This window comes from Triticum urartu, chromosome 6, assembly GCF_003073215.2.
Source record: "Triticum urartu cultivar G1812 chromosome 6, Tu2.1, whole genome shotgun sequence".
NCBI classification, from domain to species: Eukaryota; Viridiplantae; Streptophyta; class Magnoliopsida; order Poales; family Poaceae; genus Triticum; species Triticum urartu.
This window is the reverse complement of record NC_053027.1, coordinates 124,540,220-124,567,206: the sequence shown is the minus strand read 5'-3', so window position 1 is coordinate 124,567,206 and position 26,987 is coordinate 124,540,220.

Genomic DNA, 26,987 nt, shown 5'->3' with positions numbered 1-26,987 from the left:
CGTGTCCGAAAGGGACTTTCCTTGGCATGGAAGGCAAGCTTGGTGATACGAATATGTAGATCTCCTACCATTGTAACCGACTCTGTGTAACCCTAGCCCTCTCCGGTGTCTATATAAACTGGAGAGTTTTAGTTCGTAGGACGAACAACAATCATACCATATGCTAGCTTCTAGGGTTTAGCCTCTGTGATCTCGTGGTAGATCTACTCTTGTACTACCCATATCATCAATATTAATCAAGCAGGACGTAGGGTTTTACCTCCATCAAGAGGGCTCGAACCTGGGTAAAACATTGTGGCCCCTGCCTCCTGTTACCATCCGGCCTAGACGCACAGTTCGGGACCCCCTACCCGAGATCCGCCGGTTTTGACACCGACATTGGTGCTTTCATTGAGAGTTCCTCTGTGTCGTCACTTTTAGGCCTGATGGCTTCTCCGATCATCAACAGTGATGCGATCCAGGGTGAGACTTTTCTCCCCGGACAGATCTTCGTATTCGGCGGCTTTGCACTGCGGGCCAATTCGCTTGGTCATCTGGAGCAGATCGAAAGCTACGCCCCTGGCCATCAGGTCAGATTTGGAAGTTTGAACTACACGATCGACATCCACGGAGACTTGATCTTCGACGGATTCGAGCCATAGCCGAGCGCGCCGCACTGTCATGATGGGCATGATTTAGCTCTGCCACCGAACAGTTGCCTGGAGGCCGCACCTGTGTCCGCTCCGACCCCTAGCTTGGAGCCGATCACACCAACCGAGGATGGGTGGTTAGACACCACCTCGGGGGCTGCAATCTCTACGGCGATCGAGCCGAACACCAGCCCTATTCTCTGCGAAGCCCGTGACTCCAAGGAGCCAGACTCCTCTCCAGACTCCGAGCCCTCCGCGCCCCGACCGATCGAACCCGATTGGGCGTCGATCATGGAGTTCACCGCCGCGGACATCTTTCATCACTGGCCCTTCGGCGATATTCTGAATTCACTAAAGTCTCTCTCTTTGTCAGGAGAGCCCTGGCCGGACTATGGTCAGCAAGGTTGGGATGCGGATGATGAAGAAATTCAAAGCCCACCCACCACCCACTTCGTAGCCACTGTCGATGATTTAACCGACATGCTCGACTTCGACTCCAAAGACATCGACGGTATGGACGCCGATGCAGGAGACGATCAAGAACCAGTGCCTATAGGGCACTGGAAAGCCACCTCGTCGTATGATATATACATGGTGGACATCCCAAAAGAAGGCAATGGCGATGGAACAGCGGAGGATGACCCCTCCAAGAAGCAGCCTAAGCGCCAGCGTCAGCGGCGCCGCTCTAAATCCCGCCAAAACAAAAACGGTGATTCCGGCACGGGAGATAATAACACCCCAGACAGTGCCGAAGACAACCACCTCCAGCAAGATTCAGCACAGGAGGATAGAGAAGCCAGCCCTCATGAGAGAGCGGCAGACAGAGAGGTCGAGGACGATAATTATATGCCTCCCTCCGAAGACGAGTCAAGCCTCGACGACGACGAATTTGTCGTGCCAGAGGATCCGGTCGAACAAGAGCGTTTCAAACGCAGGCTTATGGCCACGGCGAGCAGCCTCAAGAAAAAACAGCAACAGCTTAGAGCTGATCAAGATTTGCTAGCCAACAGATGGACTGAAGTCCTTGCGGCCGAAGAGTATGAACTCGAACGCCCCTCCAAGAGCTACCCAAAGCGCAGGTTGCTACCCCAATTAGAGGAGGAAGCACCTAAACCTACATCACCAGCGCATGATGCGGCCGACCGGCCACCCCGTGGCCGCGACAGAGAGGCCTCTCGGCCCTCTACTCAAGCCGCACCCCAATGCCGCTCAAAAAATACCAAGGCATGGGAAAATGTGCCATACCTGCGAGACATATTGGAGGACAAGGCAAGGCAAATAAGATCGATCTACGGATCACGTGGGCGCCCCACGGCACGAGACGGTACTCATCACGCCGGATACAATAAATCTGGCCGGGCCGAACACAGTAGACAAAGCTCATTTGAGCTGCGTCGTGATATAGCCCAATATAGAGGCGCCGCACACCTACTATGCTTACAAATGAAGTAATGGATCATCAAATCTCCGAGGGTTTCAAACCCGGGAACATCAAATCATATGATGGCACAACAGATCCTGCGGTATGGATCAAGGACTATCTCCTTCATATCCACATGGCCCGCGGTGATGACCTACACGCCATCAAATACCTCCCACTCAAGCTTAAAGGACCAGCTCGGCATTGGCTTAACAGCTTGCCAGCAGAATCAATTGGTTGTTGGGAGGACCTGGAAGCCGCATTCCTTGACAATTTCCAGGGCACTTATGTGCGACCACCAGACGCCGATGACCTAAGCCACATAATTCAGCAGCCAGAGGAATCGGCCAGACAATTCTGGACACGGTTCCTAACCAAGAAAAATCAAATCATCGACTGTCCGGATGCAGAGGCCCTAGCAGCCTTCAAGCACAACATCCGCGACGAGTGGCTTGCACGGCACCTAGGACAGGAAAAGCCGAAATCTATGGCAGCCCTCACGACACTTATGACCCGCTTTTGCGCAGGAGAAGACAGCTGGCTAGCTCGCATCAATAACATGACCAAGAGCCCTGGTAATTCGGATACCAAGGACAGCAGTGGCAGGTCGCGTCGCAACAAGCAAAAGCGCTGCATTAACGGCAACAATGCTGAGGATACAGCAGTTAATGCCGGATTCAAAGGCTCTAAACCCGGTCAGCGGAAAAAGCCATTCAGAAGAAATACTCCGGGCCCATCCAGTTTGGACCGAATACTCGACCGCTCATGCCAGATACATGGCACCCCAAAAAACCAGCCAATCACACCAACAGGGATTGTTGGGTGTTCAAGCAGGCAGGCAAGTTAAATGCCGAAAGCAGAGACAAGGGGCTGCATAGCGATGATGAGGAGGAGCCCCGGCCGCCGAACAACAATGGACAGAAAGGTTTTCCCCCACAAGTGCGGACAGTGAACATGATATACGCAACCCACGTCCCCAAGAGGGAGCGGAAGCGTGTGCTAAGGGACGTATACGCGATGGAGCCAATCGCCCCATAGTTCAACCCATGGTCTTCCCGCCCGATCACTTTTGATCGAAGGGACTACCCCACTAGCATCCGTCATGGCGGATTCGCCGCATTGGTTCTAGACCCAATTATTGACGGATTTCACCTCACTAGAGTGTTTATGGACGGCGGCGGCAGCCTGAACCTGCTTTATCAGGATACAGTGCGGAAAATGGGCATCGATCCCTCGAGGATTAAACCCACTAGAACGACCTTTAAAGGCGTCATACCAGGTGTAGAAGCCAACTATACAGGCTCAGTTACACTTGAAGTGGTCTTCGGATCTCCGGACAATTTCTGAAGCGAGGAGTTAATCTTCGACATAGTCCCGTTCCGCAGTGGCTATCACGCACTGCTCGGGCGAACCGCATTTGCCAAGTTCAATGCGGTGCCGCACTACGCATACCTCAAGCTCAAGATGCCAGGCCCTCGAGGCTTCATCATGATCAATGGAAATACCAAACGCTCTCTCTGAACGGAGGAGCATACGGCGGCTATCACAGCGGAAGTACAAAGTAGCCTCTCAAGGCAATTCTCTAGTCCGGCCATTAAACGTCTGGACACCGTCAAGCGCGCCAGGAGTAACCTACACCAAGACCGCCCGGCACGTTCAGAGCAAGCGTAACAATGCGGCCCCAACCCCAGCCCTCGCGAACTCGCGAAAGCAGTGTTGCGCGTACATAACTACGCTCTGGAAATACCATGGGCACAGGGGGAGGGGCACCATCACAGCACGCCCGAAACGCGGCTTAAACCGCACTAGGGGATGCCGATTTCTTAATTTTCTCTTATTTTCAGGACTCCATTCTTTGGAAGGCTTGTCTGGCAATACAATTGCCGCACAAACGATACAACCAGGGAAGCAGAAAGCTACGCCGCACTACGGAACTCTAAGGTGGTCTCTATAACAAGCAGTATACCTGTTTCGCATAACATTCCGCAGCTCGCCCCTGGAAAGGACATATTTGATAGTCCCATCTTTTTCTTATCGCACTATTTGTATCGTTCTGCTTTGATCGCAGCTTTTTTAAATAAACAATGCATAGCTTCCGTCTATTATTGCATTACCTCTTTTTTACGAATATATGTTCATTAATGACATGTTGCACCCGTACACTTTGGTACGGCCAATACGCCAGGGGCTTAAGTACCCCACAACATGGTGTGAGAAGTCCGAACACTTTCACAAGTGCAGCACCCCGAACTTATAGCATTATATGCATCGGCTCCGAATCATGTTTTGGGTCAATAGTTGGGTTTGCCCGGCTCCTATGTTTTGGTACCTTACATTCCGTTATATCGACTAAGGTAGCACTAGGAGAACTACTGCGATTGTGCCCCAGTTGAGCTGGGCTAAGCACCTCAGTAGAGAAAGCTAAAACTGACCGTCATGATGAGGCGAGAGCTGGTCGCTGTTCGAGAGGTTTTCGAGTCCCTAAAGACTTATGCCGCTTAGAGCGAGGAGTCGGCTTTGGCCAGCCTAGGCGTGGATAGCGCCCCGAACTCGGTCTTCCAAACACTAGGGGCTTCGCCGAAATTTAAAATTATAGAATTCTATGGCTAAGTGAGAGTGTTCAAGCATTATAGTCCGATTGCCTTGTTCGTTGTGTTGAGCGCCTCCCTCGAAGGACCCAAGAATGGGAAAAAGAGGCTCATGTTTATCCCGAACACCCCAGCACTCGTGCCATGGGGGCAGAAGCCGACGACTTGCCATCTCTCAAATTTGATAAACGGTCGCACAGAAGGTAATATTTTAAATTCAAAAAGCATTGCTTAGCGCACATGAACAAGTTTTCAACGCACAGGACAAAATGAGCGAGTTCACTGAAAAATTACATTCATGGAACATTCATCCGCCACAAGGCGGGCACCCTTCAGAACACCCTCATGATACATCTCGGGCTTGCGATGCTCCTTGCCTGGCGGTGGCCCGTCCTTCACAAGCTTCTCAGCATCCAGCTTGCCCCAGTACACCTTCGCACGGGCAAGGGCCCTACGGGCACCCTCGATGCATACGGAGCGCTTGATGACTTCGAGCCTTGGACAGGCCTCCACCAGCCGCCTCACCAGCCCGAAGTAGCTCCCAGGCATGGCCTCTCCTGGCCACAGCCGGACTATGAGGCCCTTCATGGCCTGTTCGGCCACCTTATGGAGCTCGACCAGCTGTTTCAGCTGGTCGCTTAAGGGCACCAGGTGTTCGGCCTCAGCATACTGAGACCAGAACACCTTCTCCGTCGAGCTTCCCTCCTCGGCTCGGTAGAAGGCGGCGGCATCCGACACGCTACGGGCCAAGTCTGCGAATGCTCCTGGAGAGCTCCGGATTCGGGTAAGTGACAAGTAATTCACTTTTACGTGCTTGCTTTGCATAAAAAATGCCTTACCCGCCGCTATCTTTCTTATTGCCTCAACCTCCTGGAGGGCCTTCTAGGCTTCGGCCTTGGCAGACTTGGCATCTTCAATGGATGCCGCGAGCTCAGACTCTCGCGTCTTCGAGTCAAGCTCCAAACTCTCATATTTTTTTCATGAGAGCCTGGAGCTCTTGCCGCACCTCGCCAACCTGCACATCATGCTTCTCCCGCTCGGTGCGCTCCATGGCCGCCATCTTTTCGGCCTCGGACAGCGCTTGCTTAAGGGTCGCCACCTCAGTTGTGGCCCCTACAATAGCCGCGTTAATCCTGTCACTTTTTGCAATTGCACCTTTCACATATTTCAATAAGGTATTTCTTACCTTCCTTCTCCTCGAGCTGCTGCTTGGCTAGGCCAAGCTCTTGCTCGGACCGCTCGAGGTTCTGCTTCAGCGTATCCACCTCCGCAGTCAGTGCGGCGGAGGCCAGCAGCGAAGCCTGCATACGCATATTGACTTGATTATGTTAGACTCCTGCGAATGTTATTAGATCCTCTATTCGGCTTTTCTTTCCGAACACCGAACAGAGCATCAGGGGCTACTGTCTATGCGGTAATATTTTTACATATTCTTTACTTACCTCAAAGCCTGTTAGAAGGCTGGCACAGGCTTCAGTCAGTCCGCTCTTGGCGGACTGAACCTTCTGGATCACCGCACTCATAATAGTGCGGTACTCCTCGTCGATGGAGGCACCGTTAAGCGTCTCCAGCAAATTGTCCGGTGCCTCCGGTTGGACGGAGGTCACCGGCTCGGTAGGCTTGCTCCTCTTGGAAGGAGGCTGCCTACCGGAGTCCGGAACCGTTGAAGGTTCCGGCACGGTGTCCGGCTCAAGGCCGGACTTGGAGCCCTTGGGGGTTCTATCCCCTTTACGCCTGGAGTCCGGGAGGTTGCCTTGCGGCGCCTCCAGGACCACCTCCTCCTGGCTAGGAACCTGTTGGGACGCCACCTCGGCGCCGTCCGTAGGGTGGGGGGAGGAAGCCGTCGGAAGCGAATTCACATCCGACGAATCCAGGGAGCCGCTCGACGACTCGTCGAGCCCGGCCTTGGGCGGACTGCACAATCATGTTTGACGTAAGGAAAAGCTGTGCAATGGGGGAATACTATGAATCACTCTGGTATCTGGATACTTACGATCTCGCCAGGGGCTTGGCCTTGTGCGGCCACTCCTCTTCGCCGTTGTCGGCGTTGGTGGAGTAGTCCGGAGGAGGGGTCTTCCCCCGCTTGGACCCTTCGGCCTCCTCGGTTGGGGCGGCCTTCCTTTTCTTCCCTCCCCCCGCTGGAGGAGGAGAGGTCTCTTCTTCCTCCTCCTCGTCTTCATGGGAGGAGTGCGCCTTGGAGTCGTCGGATGATGAATCCGACACCTCCTGGCGTCGGGCACTCTTTCGAGTCCCCGTGGCCTTCTTCTTGGCCTTCTTCTCCGGCACCATGTAGGGTGCCGGAACCAGCAGCTTCGCCAAGCAAGCGTCCGCTGGGCCTTCGGGCAAAGGAGCCGGACAGTTGATCTGTCCGGACGTCTCCTGCCAATCCTGTCAAAGGCAAGGGAGCTTAGATCCCGCATGGAGTCAAACTATGAAAAACTAATACCCTGTAAAAGGTAAAAATAGCTCACCGCACGAGCGTGACGCTGCGTGCTGAATCCGTGATCCTCGGTAGCGGATGCGGGGGCCTCGGCGCCCTTGAAAATCACCTTCCAGGCATCTTCGTACGTCGTGTCAAAGAGCCTGCTCAGAGTTCGGTGCCGCGCCGGGTCGAACTCCCACAGGTTGAAAGCCCGTTGTTGACACAGGAGGATCCGGCGGATGAGCATAACCTGGACTACGTTGACAAGTTTGAGCTTCCTGTCCACCAGGGTTTGGACGCATGTTTGGAGTCCGGTCAGCTCTCCTTTTTTACCCCACGACAGGCCCGTCTCTTTCCAGGAGGCGAGCCGCGTAGGGGGTCCGGATCGGAACTCGGGGGCTGCGACCCATTCAGGGTCGCGCGGCTCGGTGATGTAAAACCACCCCGACTGCCACCCCTTTAGGGACTCCACGAAGGAGCCCTCGAACAATAGGACGTTGGGCATCTTTCCCACCATGGCACCTCCGCACTCCGCTTGGGTGCCACGCACCACCTTCGGCTTGACATTGAAAGTCTTGAGCCATAGGCCGAAATGGGGGCGGATGCGGAAGAAAGCCTCGCACACAACGATAAACGCCAAGATGTTGAGGACAAAGTTCGGGGCCAGATCGTGGAAATCCGGGCCGGAGTAGAACATGATCCTTCGGATAAATGGGTAGAGAGGGAAGCCCAATCTGCGGAGGAAATGGGGGAGGAACACCACCCTCTCATGGGGCCTAGGGGTGGGGATGAGCTGCCCCTCTTCGGGAAGCCGGTGCGCCATGTCGTTAGACAAGTATCCGGCCTTCCTCAGTCTTTTGATGTGTCCCTCCGTGACGGAGGAGACCATCCACTTGCCTCCCGCTCCGGACGTGGCTGGAGAAGGTTGAGGTGGGGTGTGCGGACTTGGGCGCTGGAGCTCGAGTGCGCGGAAATGGATAGGCAAAGGAGGAAGAAGGCATGGATGAAAAGGTGGATCCTTATCCCCTTATATGGGCGGACGCGACTATGCGCCCCCACCAGCCTGGTAAAACTCGCTTATCTCCCAAGCGCCGTAGTCAATGGCGCGGTTGGGTTACCCACACCCGTATTGATGAGAATCCCGGAATAAGGGGACACGATCTCTACTTTAACAAGATGTGCCAAGGAAACCGCCTCGCTAAACGCGCTGAGGTGGGACAATAAAACGATTCGAATAAAGACTTGGCCATGGTGTGATGTCACGCTACGGAATACGTCAGCAGATTAGATTTGTGTAAATATTATTCTCTCTATGGCAATATGTGGAAACTTATTTTGCAGAGCCGGACACTACCTTTGTGTTCAAAATCTTCTATGAAGTACTTGGAGGAGGAACCCGCCTTGCAATGCAGAAGACAATTTGTGCGCCGGACTCGTCGTCATTGAAGCCTGGTTCAGGGGCTACTGAGGGAGTCCTGGATTAGGGGGTGTCCGGATGGCCGGACTATACCTTCGGCCGGACTCCTGGACTATGAAGATACAAGATTGAAGACTTCGTCCCGTGTCCGGAAGGGACTTTCCTTGGCGTGGAAGGCAAGCTGGGCGATACGGATATGTAGATCTCCTACCATTGTAACCGACTCTGTGTAACCCTAGCCCTGTAACACCCCGGATGTAACTTACCCAATATGTATTCCAACTCTTGCTGTTTCCGGCCTTAAGTTATTTTATTTTCTCGGGTTCGGGTTTTTGTCTCCGTGCGTTGTTTTCATTGTCATGCATCTCATATCATGTCATCATGTGCATTGCATTTGCATACGTGTTCATCTCATGCATCCGAGCATTTTCCCCGTTGTCCGTTTTGCATTCCGGCGCTTCGTTTTCCTCCGGTGGTCATTTCTACCTTTCTTTTGTGTGTGGGATTAAACATTTCCAGATTGGACCGAGACTTGCCAAGCGGCCTTGGTTTACTACCGGTAGACCGCCTGTCAAGTTTTGTATCATTTGGACTTCGTTTGATACTCCAACGGTTAACCGAGGGACCGAAAAGGCCTCGTGTGTGTTGCAGCCCAACACCCCTCCATTTTGGCCCAAAACCCACCAAAAACCTCTCCATCATCTAGAGCGTTCGATCACGATCGCGTGTCCGAAAACCGCACCTCATTTGGACACTCCTAGCTCCCTTTATGCCTATATAAAGAACCCCCTCCGAAATTCACGAGCGAAACCCTAACTCTCTCCCTCTCCTCGCGACCGGACAAAATTCCGCCGGCCGGACACGTCCGATCTGCCTCCTCGCCGCCATGTGGCACGCCGCCGTTCGCCGCCGCCGTCTCCCACCGCACCGGCCCGCTCGGCCCGGGGCAGGCCCCCGCGGCCCGAGCCGCCCGCGCCCGCGCCTGGGAGCCCCGCCTCCTATTTCCCCGCGGCCGAGCCGCCTCGCCGGCCGGCGCCGCCGCGGCCCACCTCGCCGGGCATTGCCTCGTCGCCGGCGACTCGCCCGCGCGCCGCCTCACCCGGTCCGGCCACCGCCCGCCATCGCCTCGCCGGTGCCGCCCCCGTCCTCCTCCGACCGGATCCGCCAAGTCCGGCGACGTCCACGAGCTCCGGCCGCCACGAGCTCCTCCGGTGAACAGTAACTCCGACGAACCTCGGGATCCGCACCGGCCAGATCCAGATCCAGATCCAAAACTTGGTTGACTTTCTCCCGAAACCCTAGTTCACATGCCCTTGTTCATCGTGCCGTAACTTTGCATCCGTAGCTCTGTTTTGGACATATAGCATATCAAAATGTTCATCTCAGAGAGTACATCATTTCATCTCATTGCATCATTTTCATTTGAGCTCATCTTGATGCCCGAAATGCTGTTAGAAGAGTGCTACTTGAGTTAATTGTCAGATCTGCTGCTCCATTTAGATATTTGTCATTTTTGCCATGATTATTGTGTGCATGATATGCCCATGAGTTCTACATATGTTTTGTTAAGGGTTTTGCCATCTTTCCAGAGGTACAACCCATGTATTTTTGTGATGTGTGTGGTGACTAGCACAAGCTTGCAAAGTGAGGCACTTGGTAATGCTGATTTCAGGGATTTAGCATTTCCACCAAGTCCTTGAGCTGTTTATCTCTTATGGCCATATGTTCATGTTGTTTCCTAGTGATTCGTGCCTCTTTTGAGGATGATCAGTAAGGATGTTTTGTTAATCTTGTAGTGTTATATCCATCCATGTCTTTGTTTGCAATTATGGAGCACCCTAGCTTGAGTCAATCGAGCTCTACTTTTGTCATTTCGTGAATCTGGGCAGATTGTCTACTTGTTAGCGTTTTTGCCGTTGATGTTGTAGTTGATCCATGCATGCTATGTTATTGTTCTTGCCATGTCTAGCTTGTATTTTGTGTATTATTGATGGGTGTATGCTTAGATTATCATGAAATGCTTTGTAGTGAGTGCATCGAGCTCGTAAACATGCCTACTTGATATCTGTTTTCAGCATGCTCCAGTTTTCACTAAGTCTGAGAACTGATTATGTTTTTGCCATGTTCACATGCTTGCAATTGTATTTTCTGATCCCTTTTGGCTCAAGGTCACTAAGGGACTTTTGTTAAGCTCTTTGAGTAGCTCCATGCCATGCTTTACTTTGCCATGTTCAGGCCCTGTAGCATATAGTTTTGTTGCTCCGAAGAGTGCTATCTAGTCTGAAATCTGTTTACCATATGCATTTTTTTTGCCATGCTTGTTTGAACCTGTTAATGGATGAATTGGCCGTAGCTCAGTGCTAGACTTTTGTTAAGCATCTTGAATGGATTCCAGCCATGTATTTTTATGCCATGTTTGGGTGTTGTAGCATGTTCATCTTGTTGCATTTAGATGACTACTTGCTGTAAATAGCAGAACGTGGCCATATTTGAATTGCTTGCCATTTCCAAACCGTAACTCCGTTTCCGACGTTCTTTATATCGTTTTCAAGCGATTTCATCTCATCTTTCCAGTGGCACACTTGGTTTTCCAAGTTGAGGCCAGGTTCATGCATTCCTTGTCACATCTTGCATATGCATCCCGCATCGCATCCCGCATAGCATACCATCCTTGCATCATATTGTTTGAGCTTTGCACATGGTTGATTGTGTCCTTGTTGCTTGTTTGTCTTGTTTGGGTAGATCCGGGAGAAGAGTTTGCTAACGAGGACCCCGTTGAGTTTGCTTTCGAGGATCTACTCAACTCTGACAACTTTGCAGGCAAGATGATCATACCCTTTCTTTGCTTTGCTAGATGCTCGCTCTCTTGCTATGCCAATGCTACGATGCCTACCACTTGTTTTCAAGCCTCCCAAATTTCCATGTCAAACCTCTAACCCACCATGTCCTAGCAAACCGTTGATTGACTATGTTACCGCTTTGCTCAGCCCCTCTTATAGCGTTGCTAGTTGCAGGTGAAGATTGGAGACCGTTCCTTGTTGGAACTCTATTTACTTGTTGGGTTATCATTATATTACCATGTTATATTAATGCATCTATATACTTGGTAAAGGGTGGAAGGCTCGGCCTCTCGCCTAGTGTTTTTTTCCACTCTTGCCACCCTAGTTTCCGTCATATCGGTGTTATGTTCCCGGATTTTGCGTTCCTTACGCGGTTGGGTGATAATGGGAACCCCTTGATAGTTCACCTTGATTAAAGCTTTTCCAGCAATGCCCAACCTTGGTTTTACCATTTGCCACCTAGCCTCTTTTTCCCTTGGGTTTCCGGAGCCCGAGGGTCATCTTATTTTAAACCCCCCCGGACCAGTGCTCCTCTGAGTGTTGGTCCACCTCGTCAGCCGCCGGTGGCTACCAGGGGCAACTCTGGGCTGGCCTACCGAAAGTTTGGACAATCTGAGTGTGCCCTGAGAACGAGATATGTGCAGCTCCTATCGGGATTTGTCGGCACATTCGGGCGGTGTTGCTGGATTTGTTTTAACCTATCGAAGTGTCTTGAAGAACCGAGGTACCGAGTCTGATCGGAACGTCTCGGGAGGAGGTCTATTCCTTCGTTCACCGTGAGAGCTTGTCATGGGCTAAGTTGGGACTCCCCTGCAGGGTTTTGAACTTTGGAAAGCCATGCCCGTGGTTATGGGCAGATGGGAATTTGTTAATGTCCGGTTGTAGATAACTTGAACCTTAACTTAATTAAAATGAATCAACTGTGTGAGTTACCGTGATGGCCTCTTCTCGACGGAGTCCGGGAAGTGGACATGGTGTTCGAGTAATGTTTGCCACAGGATTGCCCTCTAGTTACTCGTTCGCGCTTTGCCTCCTCTTCTCGCTCTCTTTTGCGAACAGGATAGCCACCATATATGCTAGTCGCTTGCTGCAGCTCCAGATATTTTACCGTGCCTTACCTATTAAGCTTAAATAGTCTTGATCGCGAGGGTGCGAGATTGCTGAGTCCCTGTGGCTCACAGATTACTTCCAAACCAGATGCAGGGCCTGATGATTCCACTCCAGGTGATGCGCTTGAGCTCAAGTGGGAGTTCGACGAGGACTCTCAATGATACTACGTGTCTTTCCCTGATGATCAGTAGTGGTGCCCAGTTGGGGGTGATCGGGACCGTGTCGCATGTTGGGTTATCTTTTATTTTGGCACCATAGTCGGGCCATGAGTGTTTGGATGATGTAATGTTATTATGCACTTTGATTGACATGGCGAGTGTAAGCCAACTATGTATCTTCCCTTTTATTATCTATACTACATGGGATGTTGTGAAGATTGCCTAACTTGCGACATTGCTTTCAATGCGGTTATGCCTCTAAGTCGTGCCTCGACATGAGGGAGATATAGCCGCATCGAGGGCGTTACAAGCCCTCTCCAGTGTCTATATAAACCGGAGAGTTTTAGTCCGTAGGACGAACAACAATCATACCATAGGCTAGCTTCTAGGGTTTAGCCTCTCTGATCTCGTGGTAGATCTACTCTTCTACTACCCATATCATCAATATTAATCAAGCAGGACGTAGGGTTTTACCTCCATCAAGAGGGCCCAAACCTGGGTAAAACATCGTGTCCCCTGCCTCTTGTTACCATCCGGCCTAGATGCACAGTTCGGGACCCCCTACCCGAGATCCGCCGGTTTTGACACCGACAGGACCATGTATGAGAACAAAGTATGGACTTTGATTGACTTGCCCGATGATCAGTGAGCCAATGAGAATAAATGGATCTTCAAGAGGAAGACGGACGCTGATAGTAGTGTTATTATCTAAAAAGCTCGAATTGTCGCAAAAAGTTTTCGACAAGTTCAAGGTGTTGACTACGATAAGATTTTATCACTTGTAACGATGCTTAAGTCTGTCCGAATCATGTTAGCAATTGCCACATTTTATGAAATCTGGAAAATGGATGTCAAAACTACATTCCTTGATGGATTTCTTAAAGAAGAGTTGTATATGATGCAACAAGAAGGTTTTGTCAATCCTAAAGGTGCTAACAAAGTGTGTAAGCTCCAGCGATCCATCTATGGACTGGTGCAAGCATCTCAGAGTTGGAATATACGCTTTGATAAGGTGATCAAAGCATATGGTTTTATACAGACTTTTGGTGAAGCCTGTATTTACAAGAAAGTGAGTGGGAGCACTACAGCCTTTCTGATAAGTATATGTGAATGACATATTTGTTGATCGGAAATGATGTAGAATTTTCTGGAAAGCATAAAGGAGTGTTTGAAAGGAGTTTTCCAAAGAAAGACCTCGGTGAAGCTGCTTACATATTGAGCATCGAGATCTATAGATATAGATCAAGACGCTTCATAAGTTTTTTCAATGAGTACATACCTTGAAAGGTTTTTGAAGTAGTTCAAAATGGAACAGTCAAAGAAGGAGTTCTTTTCCGTGTTGCAAGGTGTGAAATTGAGTAAAGACTCAAAACCCGATCACGACAGAAAATAGAAAGAGAATGAGAATGAAAAGGCATTCCCTATGCCTCAGTCATAGGTTCTATAAAGTATGCTATGTTGTGTACCAAACCTATTGTGTACCTCACCATGAGTTTGGCAAAAGGGTACAATAGTGATCCAGGAGTGGATCACTAGGCAACGGTCAAAATTATCCTTAGTGGAATAAGGACATGTTTCTCAGTTATGGAGGTGACAAAAAGTTCATCGTAAAGGGTTACATCGATGCAAGCTTTGACACTGATCCAGATGACTCTAAGTCTCAATCTGGATACATATTGAAAGTGGGAGCAATTAGCTAAAGTAGCTCCGTGCAGAGCATTGTAGACATAGACAGTTTGCAAAATACATACGGCTCTTAATGTGGCAGACTCGTTGACTAAACTTCTCTCACAAGCAAAACATGATCACACCTTAGTACTCTTTGGGTGTTAATCACATAGCGATGTGAACTAGATTATTGACTCTAGTAAACCCTTTGGGTGATAGTCACATGGAGATGTGAACTAATCACATAAAGATGTGAACTATTGGTGTTAAATCACATGACGATGTGAACTAGATTATTGACTCTAGTGCAAGTGGGAGACTAAAGGAAATATGCCCTAGAGGCAATAATAAAGTTGTTATTTATATTTCCTTATATCATGATAAATGTTTGTTATTCATGCTAGAATTGTATTAACCAGAAACTTAGTACATGTGTGAATACATAGACAAACAGAGTGTCCCTAGTATGCCTCTACTTGACTAGCTCATTAATCTAGGGATGGCAGTTTTGCCCATGGGTATGGGTACCCACAGGTACCCTACCCAAAAACAACGGGCATGGGTAAGAATTAGAGAGATTTTGTACCCACGGGTAATTTGTATCCATACTCGCAAAATATATGGGTAGGGTATGGGTATGAAATTATGCCCATGGGTAACCCAATGGATATCCATGAAAATTTAATAAATAAAAATATATCCTATGACATGTGGGGTTAACATCCAACTACTATGGCCCACTCTAAGTATCGTATTCCTTAAAACTGACCATAGCTCATAGGCTGGTAATCACCTGCTCGTCACTCCTCCAACCTCCCAAGTGACTTAGAAAAGATGAAATCCCGACTCTCCGCTATGAGGCTCATGTCCCACTCTCATCCAGTGATCCCCCATTCCCACCACCACCTCCCATGGCGTCGGGCTTCCACCAACCGCCACTCATACTCCCTTGGTGCCTCCAAGATCCCACGCACCGGAGGAGACCTTGTCAGTGCTATACTACTTGCCCATCATCACTTGAATTTTAAACTCATTTCTCCATATTTAAAGTTTTTAATGCTATATATTGTACCCACTGGATACCCATTGGGTATAAGATACCCGATGGGTATGGGCATGGGTTCCAATTTATACCCATAGGTATTGAAGTGGGTGGGTATAGAAAGTTTCTGTGGGTATGGGTTTGGGCAGAAGGATGTTGTACCCGCCCATACCCTACCCATTGCCATCCCTACATTAATCAAAGATGGTTAAGTTTCCTAACCATAGACGTGTGTTGTCATTTGATAAAAAGAATCACATCATTAGAGAATGATGTGATGGACAAGACCCATCCATTAGCTTAGCATAATGATCGTATAGTTTTATTGCTATTGCTTTCTTCATGACTTATACATATTCCTCTGACTATGAGATTATGCAACTCCCGAATACTGAAGGAACACTTTGTCTGCTATCAAACGTCACAACGTAACTGAGTGATTATAAAGATGCTCAACATGTGTCTCTGATGGTGTTTGTTGAGTTGGTGAAAGTGCGTTATATCGACTAGAGGGGGGGTGAATAGGCGATTTTTATGAAAGTCTTCAGAACATAGAAGTTTTGAAGACAAACGATAAAATTAAACCTATTACCATGCAGCGGAAGGTAGACTACACTAGGCAAACCATAGTCAAGTATTCAATGAAGTGAAAGCACAAAGACTAATAGCAGCTAGGTAGTAAGGATCAGGTAGGAAGGTATTGTGAAGCCAAACAGAACACGCAGTCACTCAGTGAAGACAAATGATAGTGCAAACATACAATGACTTCACAAGGAGTAACAGTAAGTAAAGGGAAGTGAAGATGAAACTAGTGACTCGTTGAAGACAATGATTTGTTGGACCAGTTCCAGTTGCTGTGACAATTGTACGTCTGGTTGGAGCGGCTAGGTATTTAAACCTTAGGACACATAGTCCCAGACACCCAGTCCTGAACACGCAGCTCAGGACACCCAGTCCTCACCGTATTCTCCTTGAGCTAAGGTCACATAGACCTCACCCAATCACTATGGTAAGTCTTCAAGGTAGACTCCCAAACCTTCACAAACTTCGTTCATGGGTAATCCACAATGTCTCTTGGATGCTCAGAATGCGACGCCTAACCGGCTGGAGGATGCACAGTCCTCAAGTGTAATAAGTCTTCAGATCACACAGACAAGAAGGCTTAAGTGATGCCCAATTCTCTCTGGCTCTGGTGGTTAGGGCTTTATCCTCGCAAGGAATTCTCTCTCAAAGGCTTCGAGGTGGGTTGCTCTCAAACGACAAAAGCCGTACTCTGAATCTGAGCAGCCAACCGTTTATGGTTGTAGGGGGTGGGCTATTTATAGCCACTTGGCAACCCGACCTGATTTGTCCGAAATGACCCTGGGTCACTAAGGAACTGACACGTGTTCCAACGGTCAGATTTCAAACTCACACGGCAACTTTACTTGGGCTACAAGCAAAGCTGACTTGTCCGACTCTGGACAAGATTCGCTCTCATAGTCTTCACTCGAAGACATAGGTTTTTGGTTTAGGCATCACTTCAGTCATTCTGACTGGTTCTCTTGGACCCCACTTAATAGTACGGTGGTTCCTATGACTCAACACAAAAGAAGAAGAACTACGAAAGATCTAACTCTTCGAGCTCCATAGGCTTCATATAGTGTCTTCTCTTGTCATAGTCTTCAATGTGAATATCTTCATATACCACTTTTGACTTCAATGTCTTCATACATTTTTAGGGGTCATCTCTGGTAGTAAAACCGAATCAATGAGGGACTTCTACCTGTGTTATCCTGCAATTCTCACAAACACATTAGTCCCTCAACTAGGTTTGTCGTCAATACTCCAAAACCAACTAGGGGTGGCACTAGATGCACTTACAATCTCCCCCTTTTTGGTGATTGATGACAAACTAGTTGAAGTTTTCAACGGGGAATATAATCTGTGAAATTGTAAAGGATAAGGAATTGTCTTCATAAGTTGCAAGGGCTCCCCCTGAAGATGTGCATATAAGTTAATTTGCTTTTTCGAATGCAAATGCACATGGCAGGTTGTACTTGTGGAGATCCACTTCAACTTATGATGGCAATCCATTATGCATGTGAAAGTATATGAAGATAATGACATGCATAATGGAAAATGGACGTCTGCAGAATGAGCTAAGTGCGGAATTTATCGTTGCACATGCGGAATTTATCTTCGCAAAACAAGGTGGCAAATAAGTAGCAAACGACCATCTAGTTTAAGTGTTACAACTCATAAGAACCAAATGTAGCAAAAACGAGAGTTGTAAGTGCATCTAGTGCCATCTTATGACACCTTGTCTTTACTCAGATATTGTTATTTTCGCTGACTCGTTTTCGATCGAGCACTTGTATTCAAGCCCTCGAGGCCCCTGGCTTGTAATATGATGCTTGTTTGACTTATTTGTTTTCAGAGTTGTGTTGTGATATCTTCCCGCGAGTCCCTGGTCTTGATCATACACGTTTGCGTGTATGATTAGTGTACAGTCAAATCGAGGGCATCACAAACACTCAGATGGCCGATGACGTCCTCTACTAAGAACTCACACATCTGATGTTTCAGAGTGGTAGCAAAGTTTCTCCACGAATTAGGGAGCTTAGCGATTATACATCCCGCGACAACCTTGCCCGGTAAATCGCACTTCAGAAGCTCAAACTCCTTAACGATGCATATTATCTCATGAGCCTACTCCAGTACAAGACGGTTCTCAACCATCTTGTAATCATGGAACTGCTCTATAATATACATTTCGCTCCCAGCATCGGTGGCCCTGAATTTAGATTCGAGTGCCTCCCACAAGTCCTTGGCGACACGCACATGTAAATATGCGTCGACCAATTTATCTCCGATCACGCTAAGAACTGCTCCGAGAAATACGACGGTAGCCTCCTTGAACGCCTTCTCCTGTTCAGGAGCAATCGTTCCTGTGGGCACACCGGCGACTCAGAACACGTTCATAGTCGTGAGCCATAAACTGGTCTTAGTCTGCCAACGGTTAAAGTACGTACCGGTGAACTTATCAGGTTTCAGTGCAGCGGCAATGTCACTTGCCGAAAAATTCCTACACATAATAGCTTTTTGGATTGCTGAGTAAATAGGAAATTTTTCGACTAATTTAATCCATAAATAGATGACTAGCATGGCATTGACAGAATTAACGACGTACGGATACTGATCTAAACAAGCACGTACTTCGCAAACAGTAGACAGATCTACACATAATGCTAGTACTGCTAATACGGAAATAATCAGGAGAGGGATAAATGCGTTATACCCTCCAGTAGGCCAAGCAGAACCCACCGCGGCGGTGGCGGCGGCGTCCTTGACGGCCTTCTTGTCGGCCTCGAGCTTCTCGGCAGTGAGACGGTCAGCGTCGGACTGAGACATGGTGATGATGAAGGCGATGCGGACGTAGAGAAAGTAGCGGATCGGAGGCGAGCAGTAACTTCCCAAAAACCTATTCACCCCTCTCCCATACAGGAACCAGAGGGGCGGGGTTTCAGAGACCTGCTCTTTCGTCGATGCGGTGGACGAGATGGAATCACCGACGGTAGCAGCAACAAAGGAACGACGGGGCAGTGCACGTGGAGCAGATGTGATCTATTCGTAGCGGCTAGGGTTAGGAGAAACCTCACACTTATATAGGCGCAGCCGCGTGGAGAGACGTGGGCTCGACCCACGTCCGAGTCCATGACATCCCACGATCCGATGTCTCAGATCGTGGTCTAGCTGTCAGAAATAAGCGCGTAGGTGTGAGCTCGGCTCGGCTCATTCCCGCAACCCGTGACGCGGCGCGGCGATGGAGGAGAAGTGTGCGAGGGCCTCTTCTTTTCTCAAGCTCCAGTAGCATGTAGAAGAGAAATCCTTATAAAGAGGTTCAACTTCTTCTCCACTAGCGGATGACTAAATTTTTCACTACACCTAATGCCATATAACCCACATGTACCCTTAAAGATTTTCAGAAATTGCTAGATGGGCCTAAAGCCTATCCCATATTTCAGCACAGCGCAACGTGAGGAGGGAGTCCGGTGGTCTCGCCGTGTCTCGCCAACACTCCCTCGCCATATTACTGTGTCAAGCTTTCTTTGTTGGTTTAATTCTTTGAGGCTGGAAGTAGTGGCTGTAAACTGCAGGATGTTCTCCTCGGGCCAGACAAAGTTTTTGTTAGGAATTAATTATTGTAATTAATTATGTGGATAATCTCCACATTGTATTAGAGAGTCGGTTAGCAAACTAACCGACGCGTCTCTTCTCTCCCGACTCTCTAAAGTGTTGTGTCTGTTGGACATGTCTCTTCAGAAGATATATAAGTTGTAATCATCAGAGAATCAAATAGACGATTGATTCTAGAGGACGCCCAAGGGCCTTGCGCTTCTCAGCCTCATTGTAGGCTTGCACACACCTATCAGCCAGGACCTTCATGCGCTCACGAGAACCCTGAGCTTCTGCACGTTTCTTTAGAAAGGCTTCCTTGAGCTCGTGCAGCATAATCTTGAAATTCTTCACGTCTTGCACGCTGAGCTTGGCCATATGCTTCTTGAACTGAGCCTTTTCATAGTCAATCTTTTGCTTCAGTTCAACAATGCGCTGGGCGATAGCTAACTCTGAAGCAATGGCGCCATGGAAGGCGACACTGAGGCCAATGGGTAGCTGCAGATCTTCGAAGCTGATGTTTGGCGTGTCAAACCACTCATCAATGAAGTTGTGGATGATTGTCACATCAAAGAGAGGCAGATCATTGAAGATTCCTGCTTCTTCTTTGCTCTTGATGAGTTGCTCAAGAGCGTCATCTGCAAGATCTTCATCACTTGACAGATCAATGGCATCATTGCGCGGAATGGCAGCAGCAGTTAGCTCTTGGCCGGTGTGTGGCAGAGGCATCTTGACCTTCTGGGGCTTGGAGATGCGTGATAAATCTTCGGACTGCACACTGTCTTCAGGAGGTGCAGTTGCTAGTGGCTTCGCCCGTGAGATTTTTGGTGAAGGGGCAGGCTTTGAAGCTTTAGGCTTCTTCAACTTCTTTGGCTTCGGCGCTGCAGGCGCTTCATCAGATTCAACGTCAGTTGCAGGCTCGTTTACTGCAGTCCCTTGAACCAAGATATGGGTGATGAGGCCTTCAAGGTTGTAGAAAGGACCGATGACATTGGGTTCTGCATCTCGTGTGCCATCAGCCCTTGGAGCTGAGGGACCAGGGTTGAAGTCTAGTCCCAATGTATTCTTGTTTTGCTTCGCTGAGTTTTGGGCAAACTGGAAGTTGCGCTTGAATAGAATGTCGTCACGACACCATAGTAGTGACGATGGGTGTGCATCAACAGGCTGTGGCCCACGGACCATGCAGGGATAGAAGCCTTGTTCAATGGCTTCATCTCTGGACCTGGGTTGAAGATTCTTGTATAGGATGTCTCCCCACGGTCTCTTGATGGCATTTTTCTCAGCATATTCCTGGGTTACAAATCGGTATTTGAACCATTGTTCTGCCCAATATCTTCGAATCCATTGGATTCGGGTCTTGCGCTGATTGTAATCCTCTTCAGGATCTGTCTTGTATAGTTCTGAGAGGTCATCTGGCAGATCTCTAGATGTTTCTCCACGACGCTTTCTGCCACCCTTCCTTGCTGATTTCTCTGAAGCCATGAACTTTAAACTGAAAGGCTTCAACACGTTCAAAGGCTTCAAAGATTTTCGCTTGCTGGACAAACAGGAACTTGCTTCGGGAGAATTTATATGATGCTGTAAGAATTCTTCAAATGAATGCAGACTATGAGAACCAAGGGATTCTCCCACGGACATGTACCTATGACAGCATTAAGGTGCGAGGGAAGGGGAAGAGGTCATATGCATTCTCAGAAGATTTTGAATATAAATCAGTTTAGAAGACATTGACCTCATCGTGCGAAGACATTCACTCATAGATAAGGAGTTGGTTCCAGATTTGTACGAATCCAGAGATCAGTGCAAGTGAGGAATCTAACTACTTTGTGAAGTACAAGTGAATATACTAGGCATGTTATGAGATGCAGTATGAGAGAGATCTAACTTGTGTGAATAGAAACTGCTTGTGGTAGAAAGTGACAAAGCCATAGGATCAACGGTGCCGTAAAAAGGAAGTTTTATTTACCACACTAAGAACTGCTAGACGGAGTGGAACATGAGGCCGAGCAGTTCGATCTTCCGTGCCCTAACTTGGCGACGGAGGACACCTACGGCGATGGCGGAGAGGATGATGTCCGCGGTCGGCGTGAAGACGGCGTCGGAGAGGTTGCGGCAGCGAAGCGCTTCGTCGCCGGCGTCGTCGAGGGCTAGCGGTGGCGCTAGGGTTCGTGCGAGAGTGGAAGAAGAGATAATGACCGCCATGAAGTGTGTATTTATAGGTACAGGGGCGGCACTGCGTTATTACACAGGTGTCCCTGGCAATTCGCATATGAGGAACACGTGGCCATCATACAGAATTTTGGGGTTTGTTCCACGTCCCACGCACGCCTGGATTGTCGGGTGGTCGTTCCTACTTCTCCGGGTTTCATGTGGAGGAATGAGCATTGAAAGTGGACTTAAGGTTTGTCTTTGTATCTTCTGCTGACAAGGACGCAGAGAAGACATTCGATAGTTTCAATAGAATGCATATGATTTGGAGATATAGAGTTTGAGATAGATAGCATAGAGAGGTTAGGGTCCGATCACATTCACTTAGTTCAAAAGATTCAACTAGAAGACATAGCTATAAGTGAATGTTGTAGAGGACAGAACACTAGTATATATATATATATATATAATCAACATAGTGAAGATAATCATGAAGACATGTTGAGATTGAAGCCAAACCAAATGTGAAGACATAGCAAGGTAACGCCATGAGTGAAACACTTCAAAATAGAACATTTGGTGGTGGCGTTACCCACCGTATAGGAAGTATTAGACCCAGACACGGCGCACAATTATCGTGGCGCTCCGAAGTCAAATTCCACATTAATGTATTCACACTTAGAATGTATGTCTTCATTGATTGAAGATATACTTTACTTCGTGTGTTGCACATCTAAGTCATCAATATGCATAAGGGTTAGGATGTGTGCCTGATCACACGACATTTGAGGATTCCAAGATATTTAGCTCACACCGTAACTTGCAAAATCTCTTCTCATCCAAGGGCTTGGTGAAGATATCTGCCAATTGCTCTTCAGTGTTGACGTGTATGATATCAATATCTTCCTTCACAACATGATCTCTGAGAAAGTGATGACGAATTTCAATGTGCTTTGTCTTCGAGTGCTGAACTGGGTTGTTGGCAATCTTGATGGCGCTTTCGTTGTCGCAGTAGAGTGTGTAAGTGCATCTAGTGCCACCCCTAGTTGGTTTTGGAGTATTGACGACAAACCTAGCTGAGGGACTAATGTGTTTGTGAGAATTGCAGGAAAACACAGGTAGAAGTCCCTCATTGATTCGGTTTTACTACCAGAGATGACCCCTAAAAATGTACGAAGACATTGAAGACAATGGTGGTTTATGAAGATATTCATATTGAAGACAATGACATGAGAAGACTCCCTATGAAGCTTTTGGAACTCGAAGACCTAGATCCTTCGTAGTTTTATTTCATTCATGTTGTGTCATAGGAACCACCGTACTGTTAAGTGGGGTCGAAGAGAACCAGTCAGAATGACTGAAGTGATGCCTAATTCAAATCCTATGTCTTCGAGCGAAGACTTTGAGAGAAAATCTTGTCCAGAGTCAGACAAGTCAGCTTTACTTGTCTCCTAAGTAAAGTTGCCGTGTGAGTTCAAAATTCGACCGTTGGTACACGTGTCAGTTCCTTAGTGACCCAGGGTCATTTCGGACAGATCAGGTCGGGTTGCCAAGTGGCTATAAATAGTCCACCCCCCACAACCATAAATGGTTGGCTGCTCAGATTTCAGTGCACGGCTTTTGTCGTTTGAGAGCAACCCACCTCGAAGCCTTTGAAAGAAAAATTCCCAGTGAGGAGAAAAGCCCTAACCACCCAGAGCCAGAGTAAATTGGGCATCACTTAAGTCTTCGTGTCTGTGTGATTTGAAGACTTATTACACTTGAGGACTGTGCATCCTCCAGACGGTTAGGCGTCGCGTTCTGAGCATCCAAGAGAAATTGTGGATTGTCAGTGAACGAAGTCTGTGAAGGTTTGGGAGTCTACCTTGAAGACTTACCTGAGTGATTGGGCGAGGTCTGTGTGACCTTAGCTCAAGGAGAAAACGATGAGGACTGGGTGTCTTGGACTAAGTGTCCTTGACTGGGTGTCCGGGACTGTGTGTCCTTTGGTTTAAATACCTAGCCGCTCCAACCAGACGTACCGTTGTCACAGCAACTGGAACTGGTCCAACAAATCATTGTCTTCAACGCATCACTGGTTTCATCTTCACTTCCTTTCACTTACAGTTATTCATTGTGAAGCCATTGCATGCTTGCTTTATCTTTTGTCTTCACAACATGAATGTATGATCTGTTCGGCTTCATAACTTCTTCCTACCTGATCCTTATTACACTGAAGCTGTTTGTCATTGCGCTTTCACTCTATTGAACACATGACCATGGCTGGCCTAGTGTAATCTAACTTCCGCTGCATAGTAATAGGCATGATCTTCACTGTTTGTCTTCACAACTCTCATGTTTTGAAGACTTTCATAAAAATCTCCTATTCACCCCCCCTCTAGTCGATATAACGCACTTTCAATTGGTATCAGAGCGAGGTGCTCCCTTGTTCTATGTGATTCGATTTAACCACCTGGAGTTTTAGCTATGTCGACTGCAGGGATAATCAAAGTCTCCGCTGCTTGTCCCGTCTTCGATGGAACTGAATATCCCTACTGAAAGAATAAGATGCGCATGCATCTTGAAGCCATTGACGTCGACCTATGGTATGTCATCGAAAACGGCGTTCCCAAGGCTGGAGAAGGTGTCACTGCTGCTGATGTCAAGAAGTTCGTTCAACTGGACTCTACTGCCAAGAATATCATCTGTGGTCATCTGACCAAAGGACAGTATGGCCGTGTGAGTGCCTTGAAGACATCCAAACTGGTCTGGGATTGGCTCTCCAAAGTTAATGAAGGCATATCAACCCAGAGAGATCAAAGAATCAGTGTCCTTCGCAATCTCTTCAACCGCTTCAAACGAAATGACAATGAGAATGTCCAGCACACCTTTGATCGGCTCACTGACATCACAAATGAGCTTCAAGCCCTCGGCGCTACTGAGATCACCAAACATGAAATCGTCAAGACGCTGCTGAGATCACTTGATAGTTCGTTTGACATTCTGGCCCTGATGATTCAAGAACGTCCTGATTTCAAGACACTCGATCCGTCTGACATAATTGAGAGGCTCAACACACATGAGTTTCAGCTTTCTGAGAAAAGAGATATCTACGGTCCAAACTATGGGCGAACCCGTGCCTTGAAGGCAAAAGCTGTCTTCTCATCTGAAGAAGAATCTGACTGCAGTTCTGATGATCCTGAAGACATTGGAAGAGAACTTGCAATGATAGTGAAGAAGTTTCAAAAATTCACCAAGAAGAAAGGCTTCAGAAAATCTTCACGATCAAGCTCAAGCAATGATGAAGCTTCTGCTCATGACTACAAGAAGAAAACATGTCACAAGTGCAAGAAAACTGGGCACTTCATCTCTAAGTGTCCACAGTGGGACAATGAGAACAGAAGGAAGAAGAAGAGCAAGGAATATGATTCTGACGACAAGAAGAAGAAGAAACACTCAAAGTCTTCTTCCAAGTCTTCATCACACAAGAAGAGCTCATCTGGCAAGGCACGTGCGTTTGTAGGCAAGGAGATGGATTCAGAGGAGGAATCCGCATCTGAGGAGGCAGAGGTGGAATCTGAGGAGGAGTCTGATTCTGGCACTGCGAGTCTGGCTACAGCATACGTCGCCAAGTCCATCTTCAACACTGAAGTCAATAATTGCATCACCGACACCGACGCAAATGACAAGAACGACTCCACTCCTACCTACTGCTTCATGGCACGCGGTGCCAAGGTAAACACACGCACCACTCGCTATGAAACATCCAGTGACGATGACTCTGAATGTGATTCAAAACCTAGCTACAAAACACTTGCTAAAATTGCAACTGAACAACAGAAAGCTATGGAACATATTCAAAAACTGTTAGACAGAAGCGATGATCTGTTGGGTGCTGAAATGACTCGATCTGAATCCTTAATTGAAGACATAAAAAACCTTCACGTTAAGTATCAGGAACTTGAAGATCGTCATGATACTCTCTCAACAACTCATGAAAAGCTTTCCTATGACTATCTTCAAAGGAAGCAAGAACTCGAGAAATTGAGGGTGGCTCATGAAGATCTTCAAAAGGAAAACGAGTCACTTCGCGCTGAACAGATCAGTCTCGCTCAGGAAGGATTTGAACCACCATGTCTTAAATGCATTGAGCGTAATAATGCTAATTCTGTTGCTGAATGTTCCACTGCTACTACTGTTCCAATATCTTCAACTGTTGATGTGGCAACTAACCCCTCTGCTGAGGATACCACTGCTATTGCTGATGAGAATGCTAGGTTGAAGACATTGCTTGAAACAGGGATGTACAAAAGTCTGAAAGGGCATCAAACATTATGTGATGTCCTTAAGAAGCAGATTCTGAACCGAAACCCTAGGAAAGAGGGTGTTGGGTTCGTGAGGAAAATCAATGCAGATGGCTCTTACTGGAAACCTGAGCAGTACCCCAAAACTACATGGGTTGCTGCAAAGGAACTTTTAGCAGATCCATCCAATTTATCTGGCTTCACTTGTGCTAACCCAATTATCATTGATGAATCCTTTGATGCAAACTATAAACTGTTTAAGAATCAGAATGGTGAAGTGTTTGCCAGGTACATTGGTACTAACTGCAGGAATGGACCGGCTATGAAGAAGATCTGGGTTCCGAAAACATGTCTGGAAAATCTTCCTGTGAATGTCTTCATGACACCTCACTTGAAGAAGACAAACCTCGGTCCAAAGGATTCATACAGACAGAGGACTCACCTGAGTCACACTAACGCAAATGTTTTGCAGGGAAACCATACTCAGGCATATGAATATGAGAGCGGTTCATCGAACCGTCATATTCATATGACCAAAAATTATTCTGCTTATGCCTATGAGTATTATTGTCCCCCTGCTAGACTGTTTGCTAAGGCTTCAAAGCCAAAATTCTCAGATGCTGCTCTTAGACTCATAGCTTCTAAGCCACCCTTGAAGATGTGGGTGGTTAAGAAAGCTTAACTTTTTTTTTGTAGGGAAAGGTCTCCAGCACAAAAACAAAATCTTCTGATGCTATTGCTGGGGACCATAAAAATCTTGTGGGGCGCAAGATAAACTGCCCAAATGGCATCATTATGTACTTCGTTCCTGAATCGCATGCTACTCTCCCCATTAGTCCTAATCTGGATCTAAGTTTTCATAACCCACTGGTTCGTCAAATGTTTATGCTTCACAACACTCTTCGTGAAGCCTATCCCCCTAACTGCACTGTAGGGTACGATACCAGCGACTTCAAAGTCTTCAGAATGGATTATTGACAGTGGGTGTACAAATCACATGACTGGCAGAAGAAGCCTTCTTATGGACTCAACTTTACGTCCATCCGACAAGAGCCACATTACATTCGCTGACACTGGTAAAAGTAAGGTATTGGGTCTAGGTAG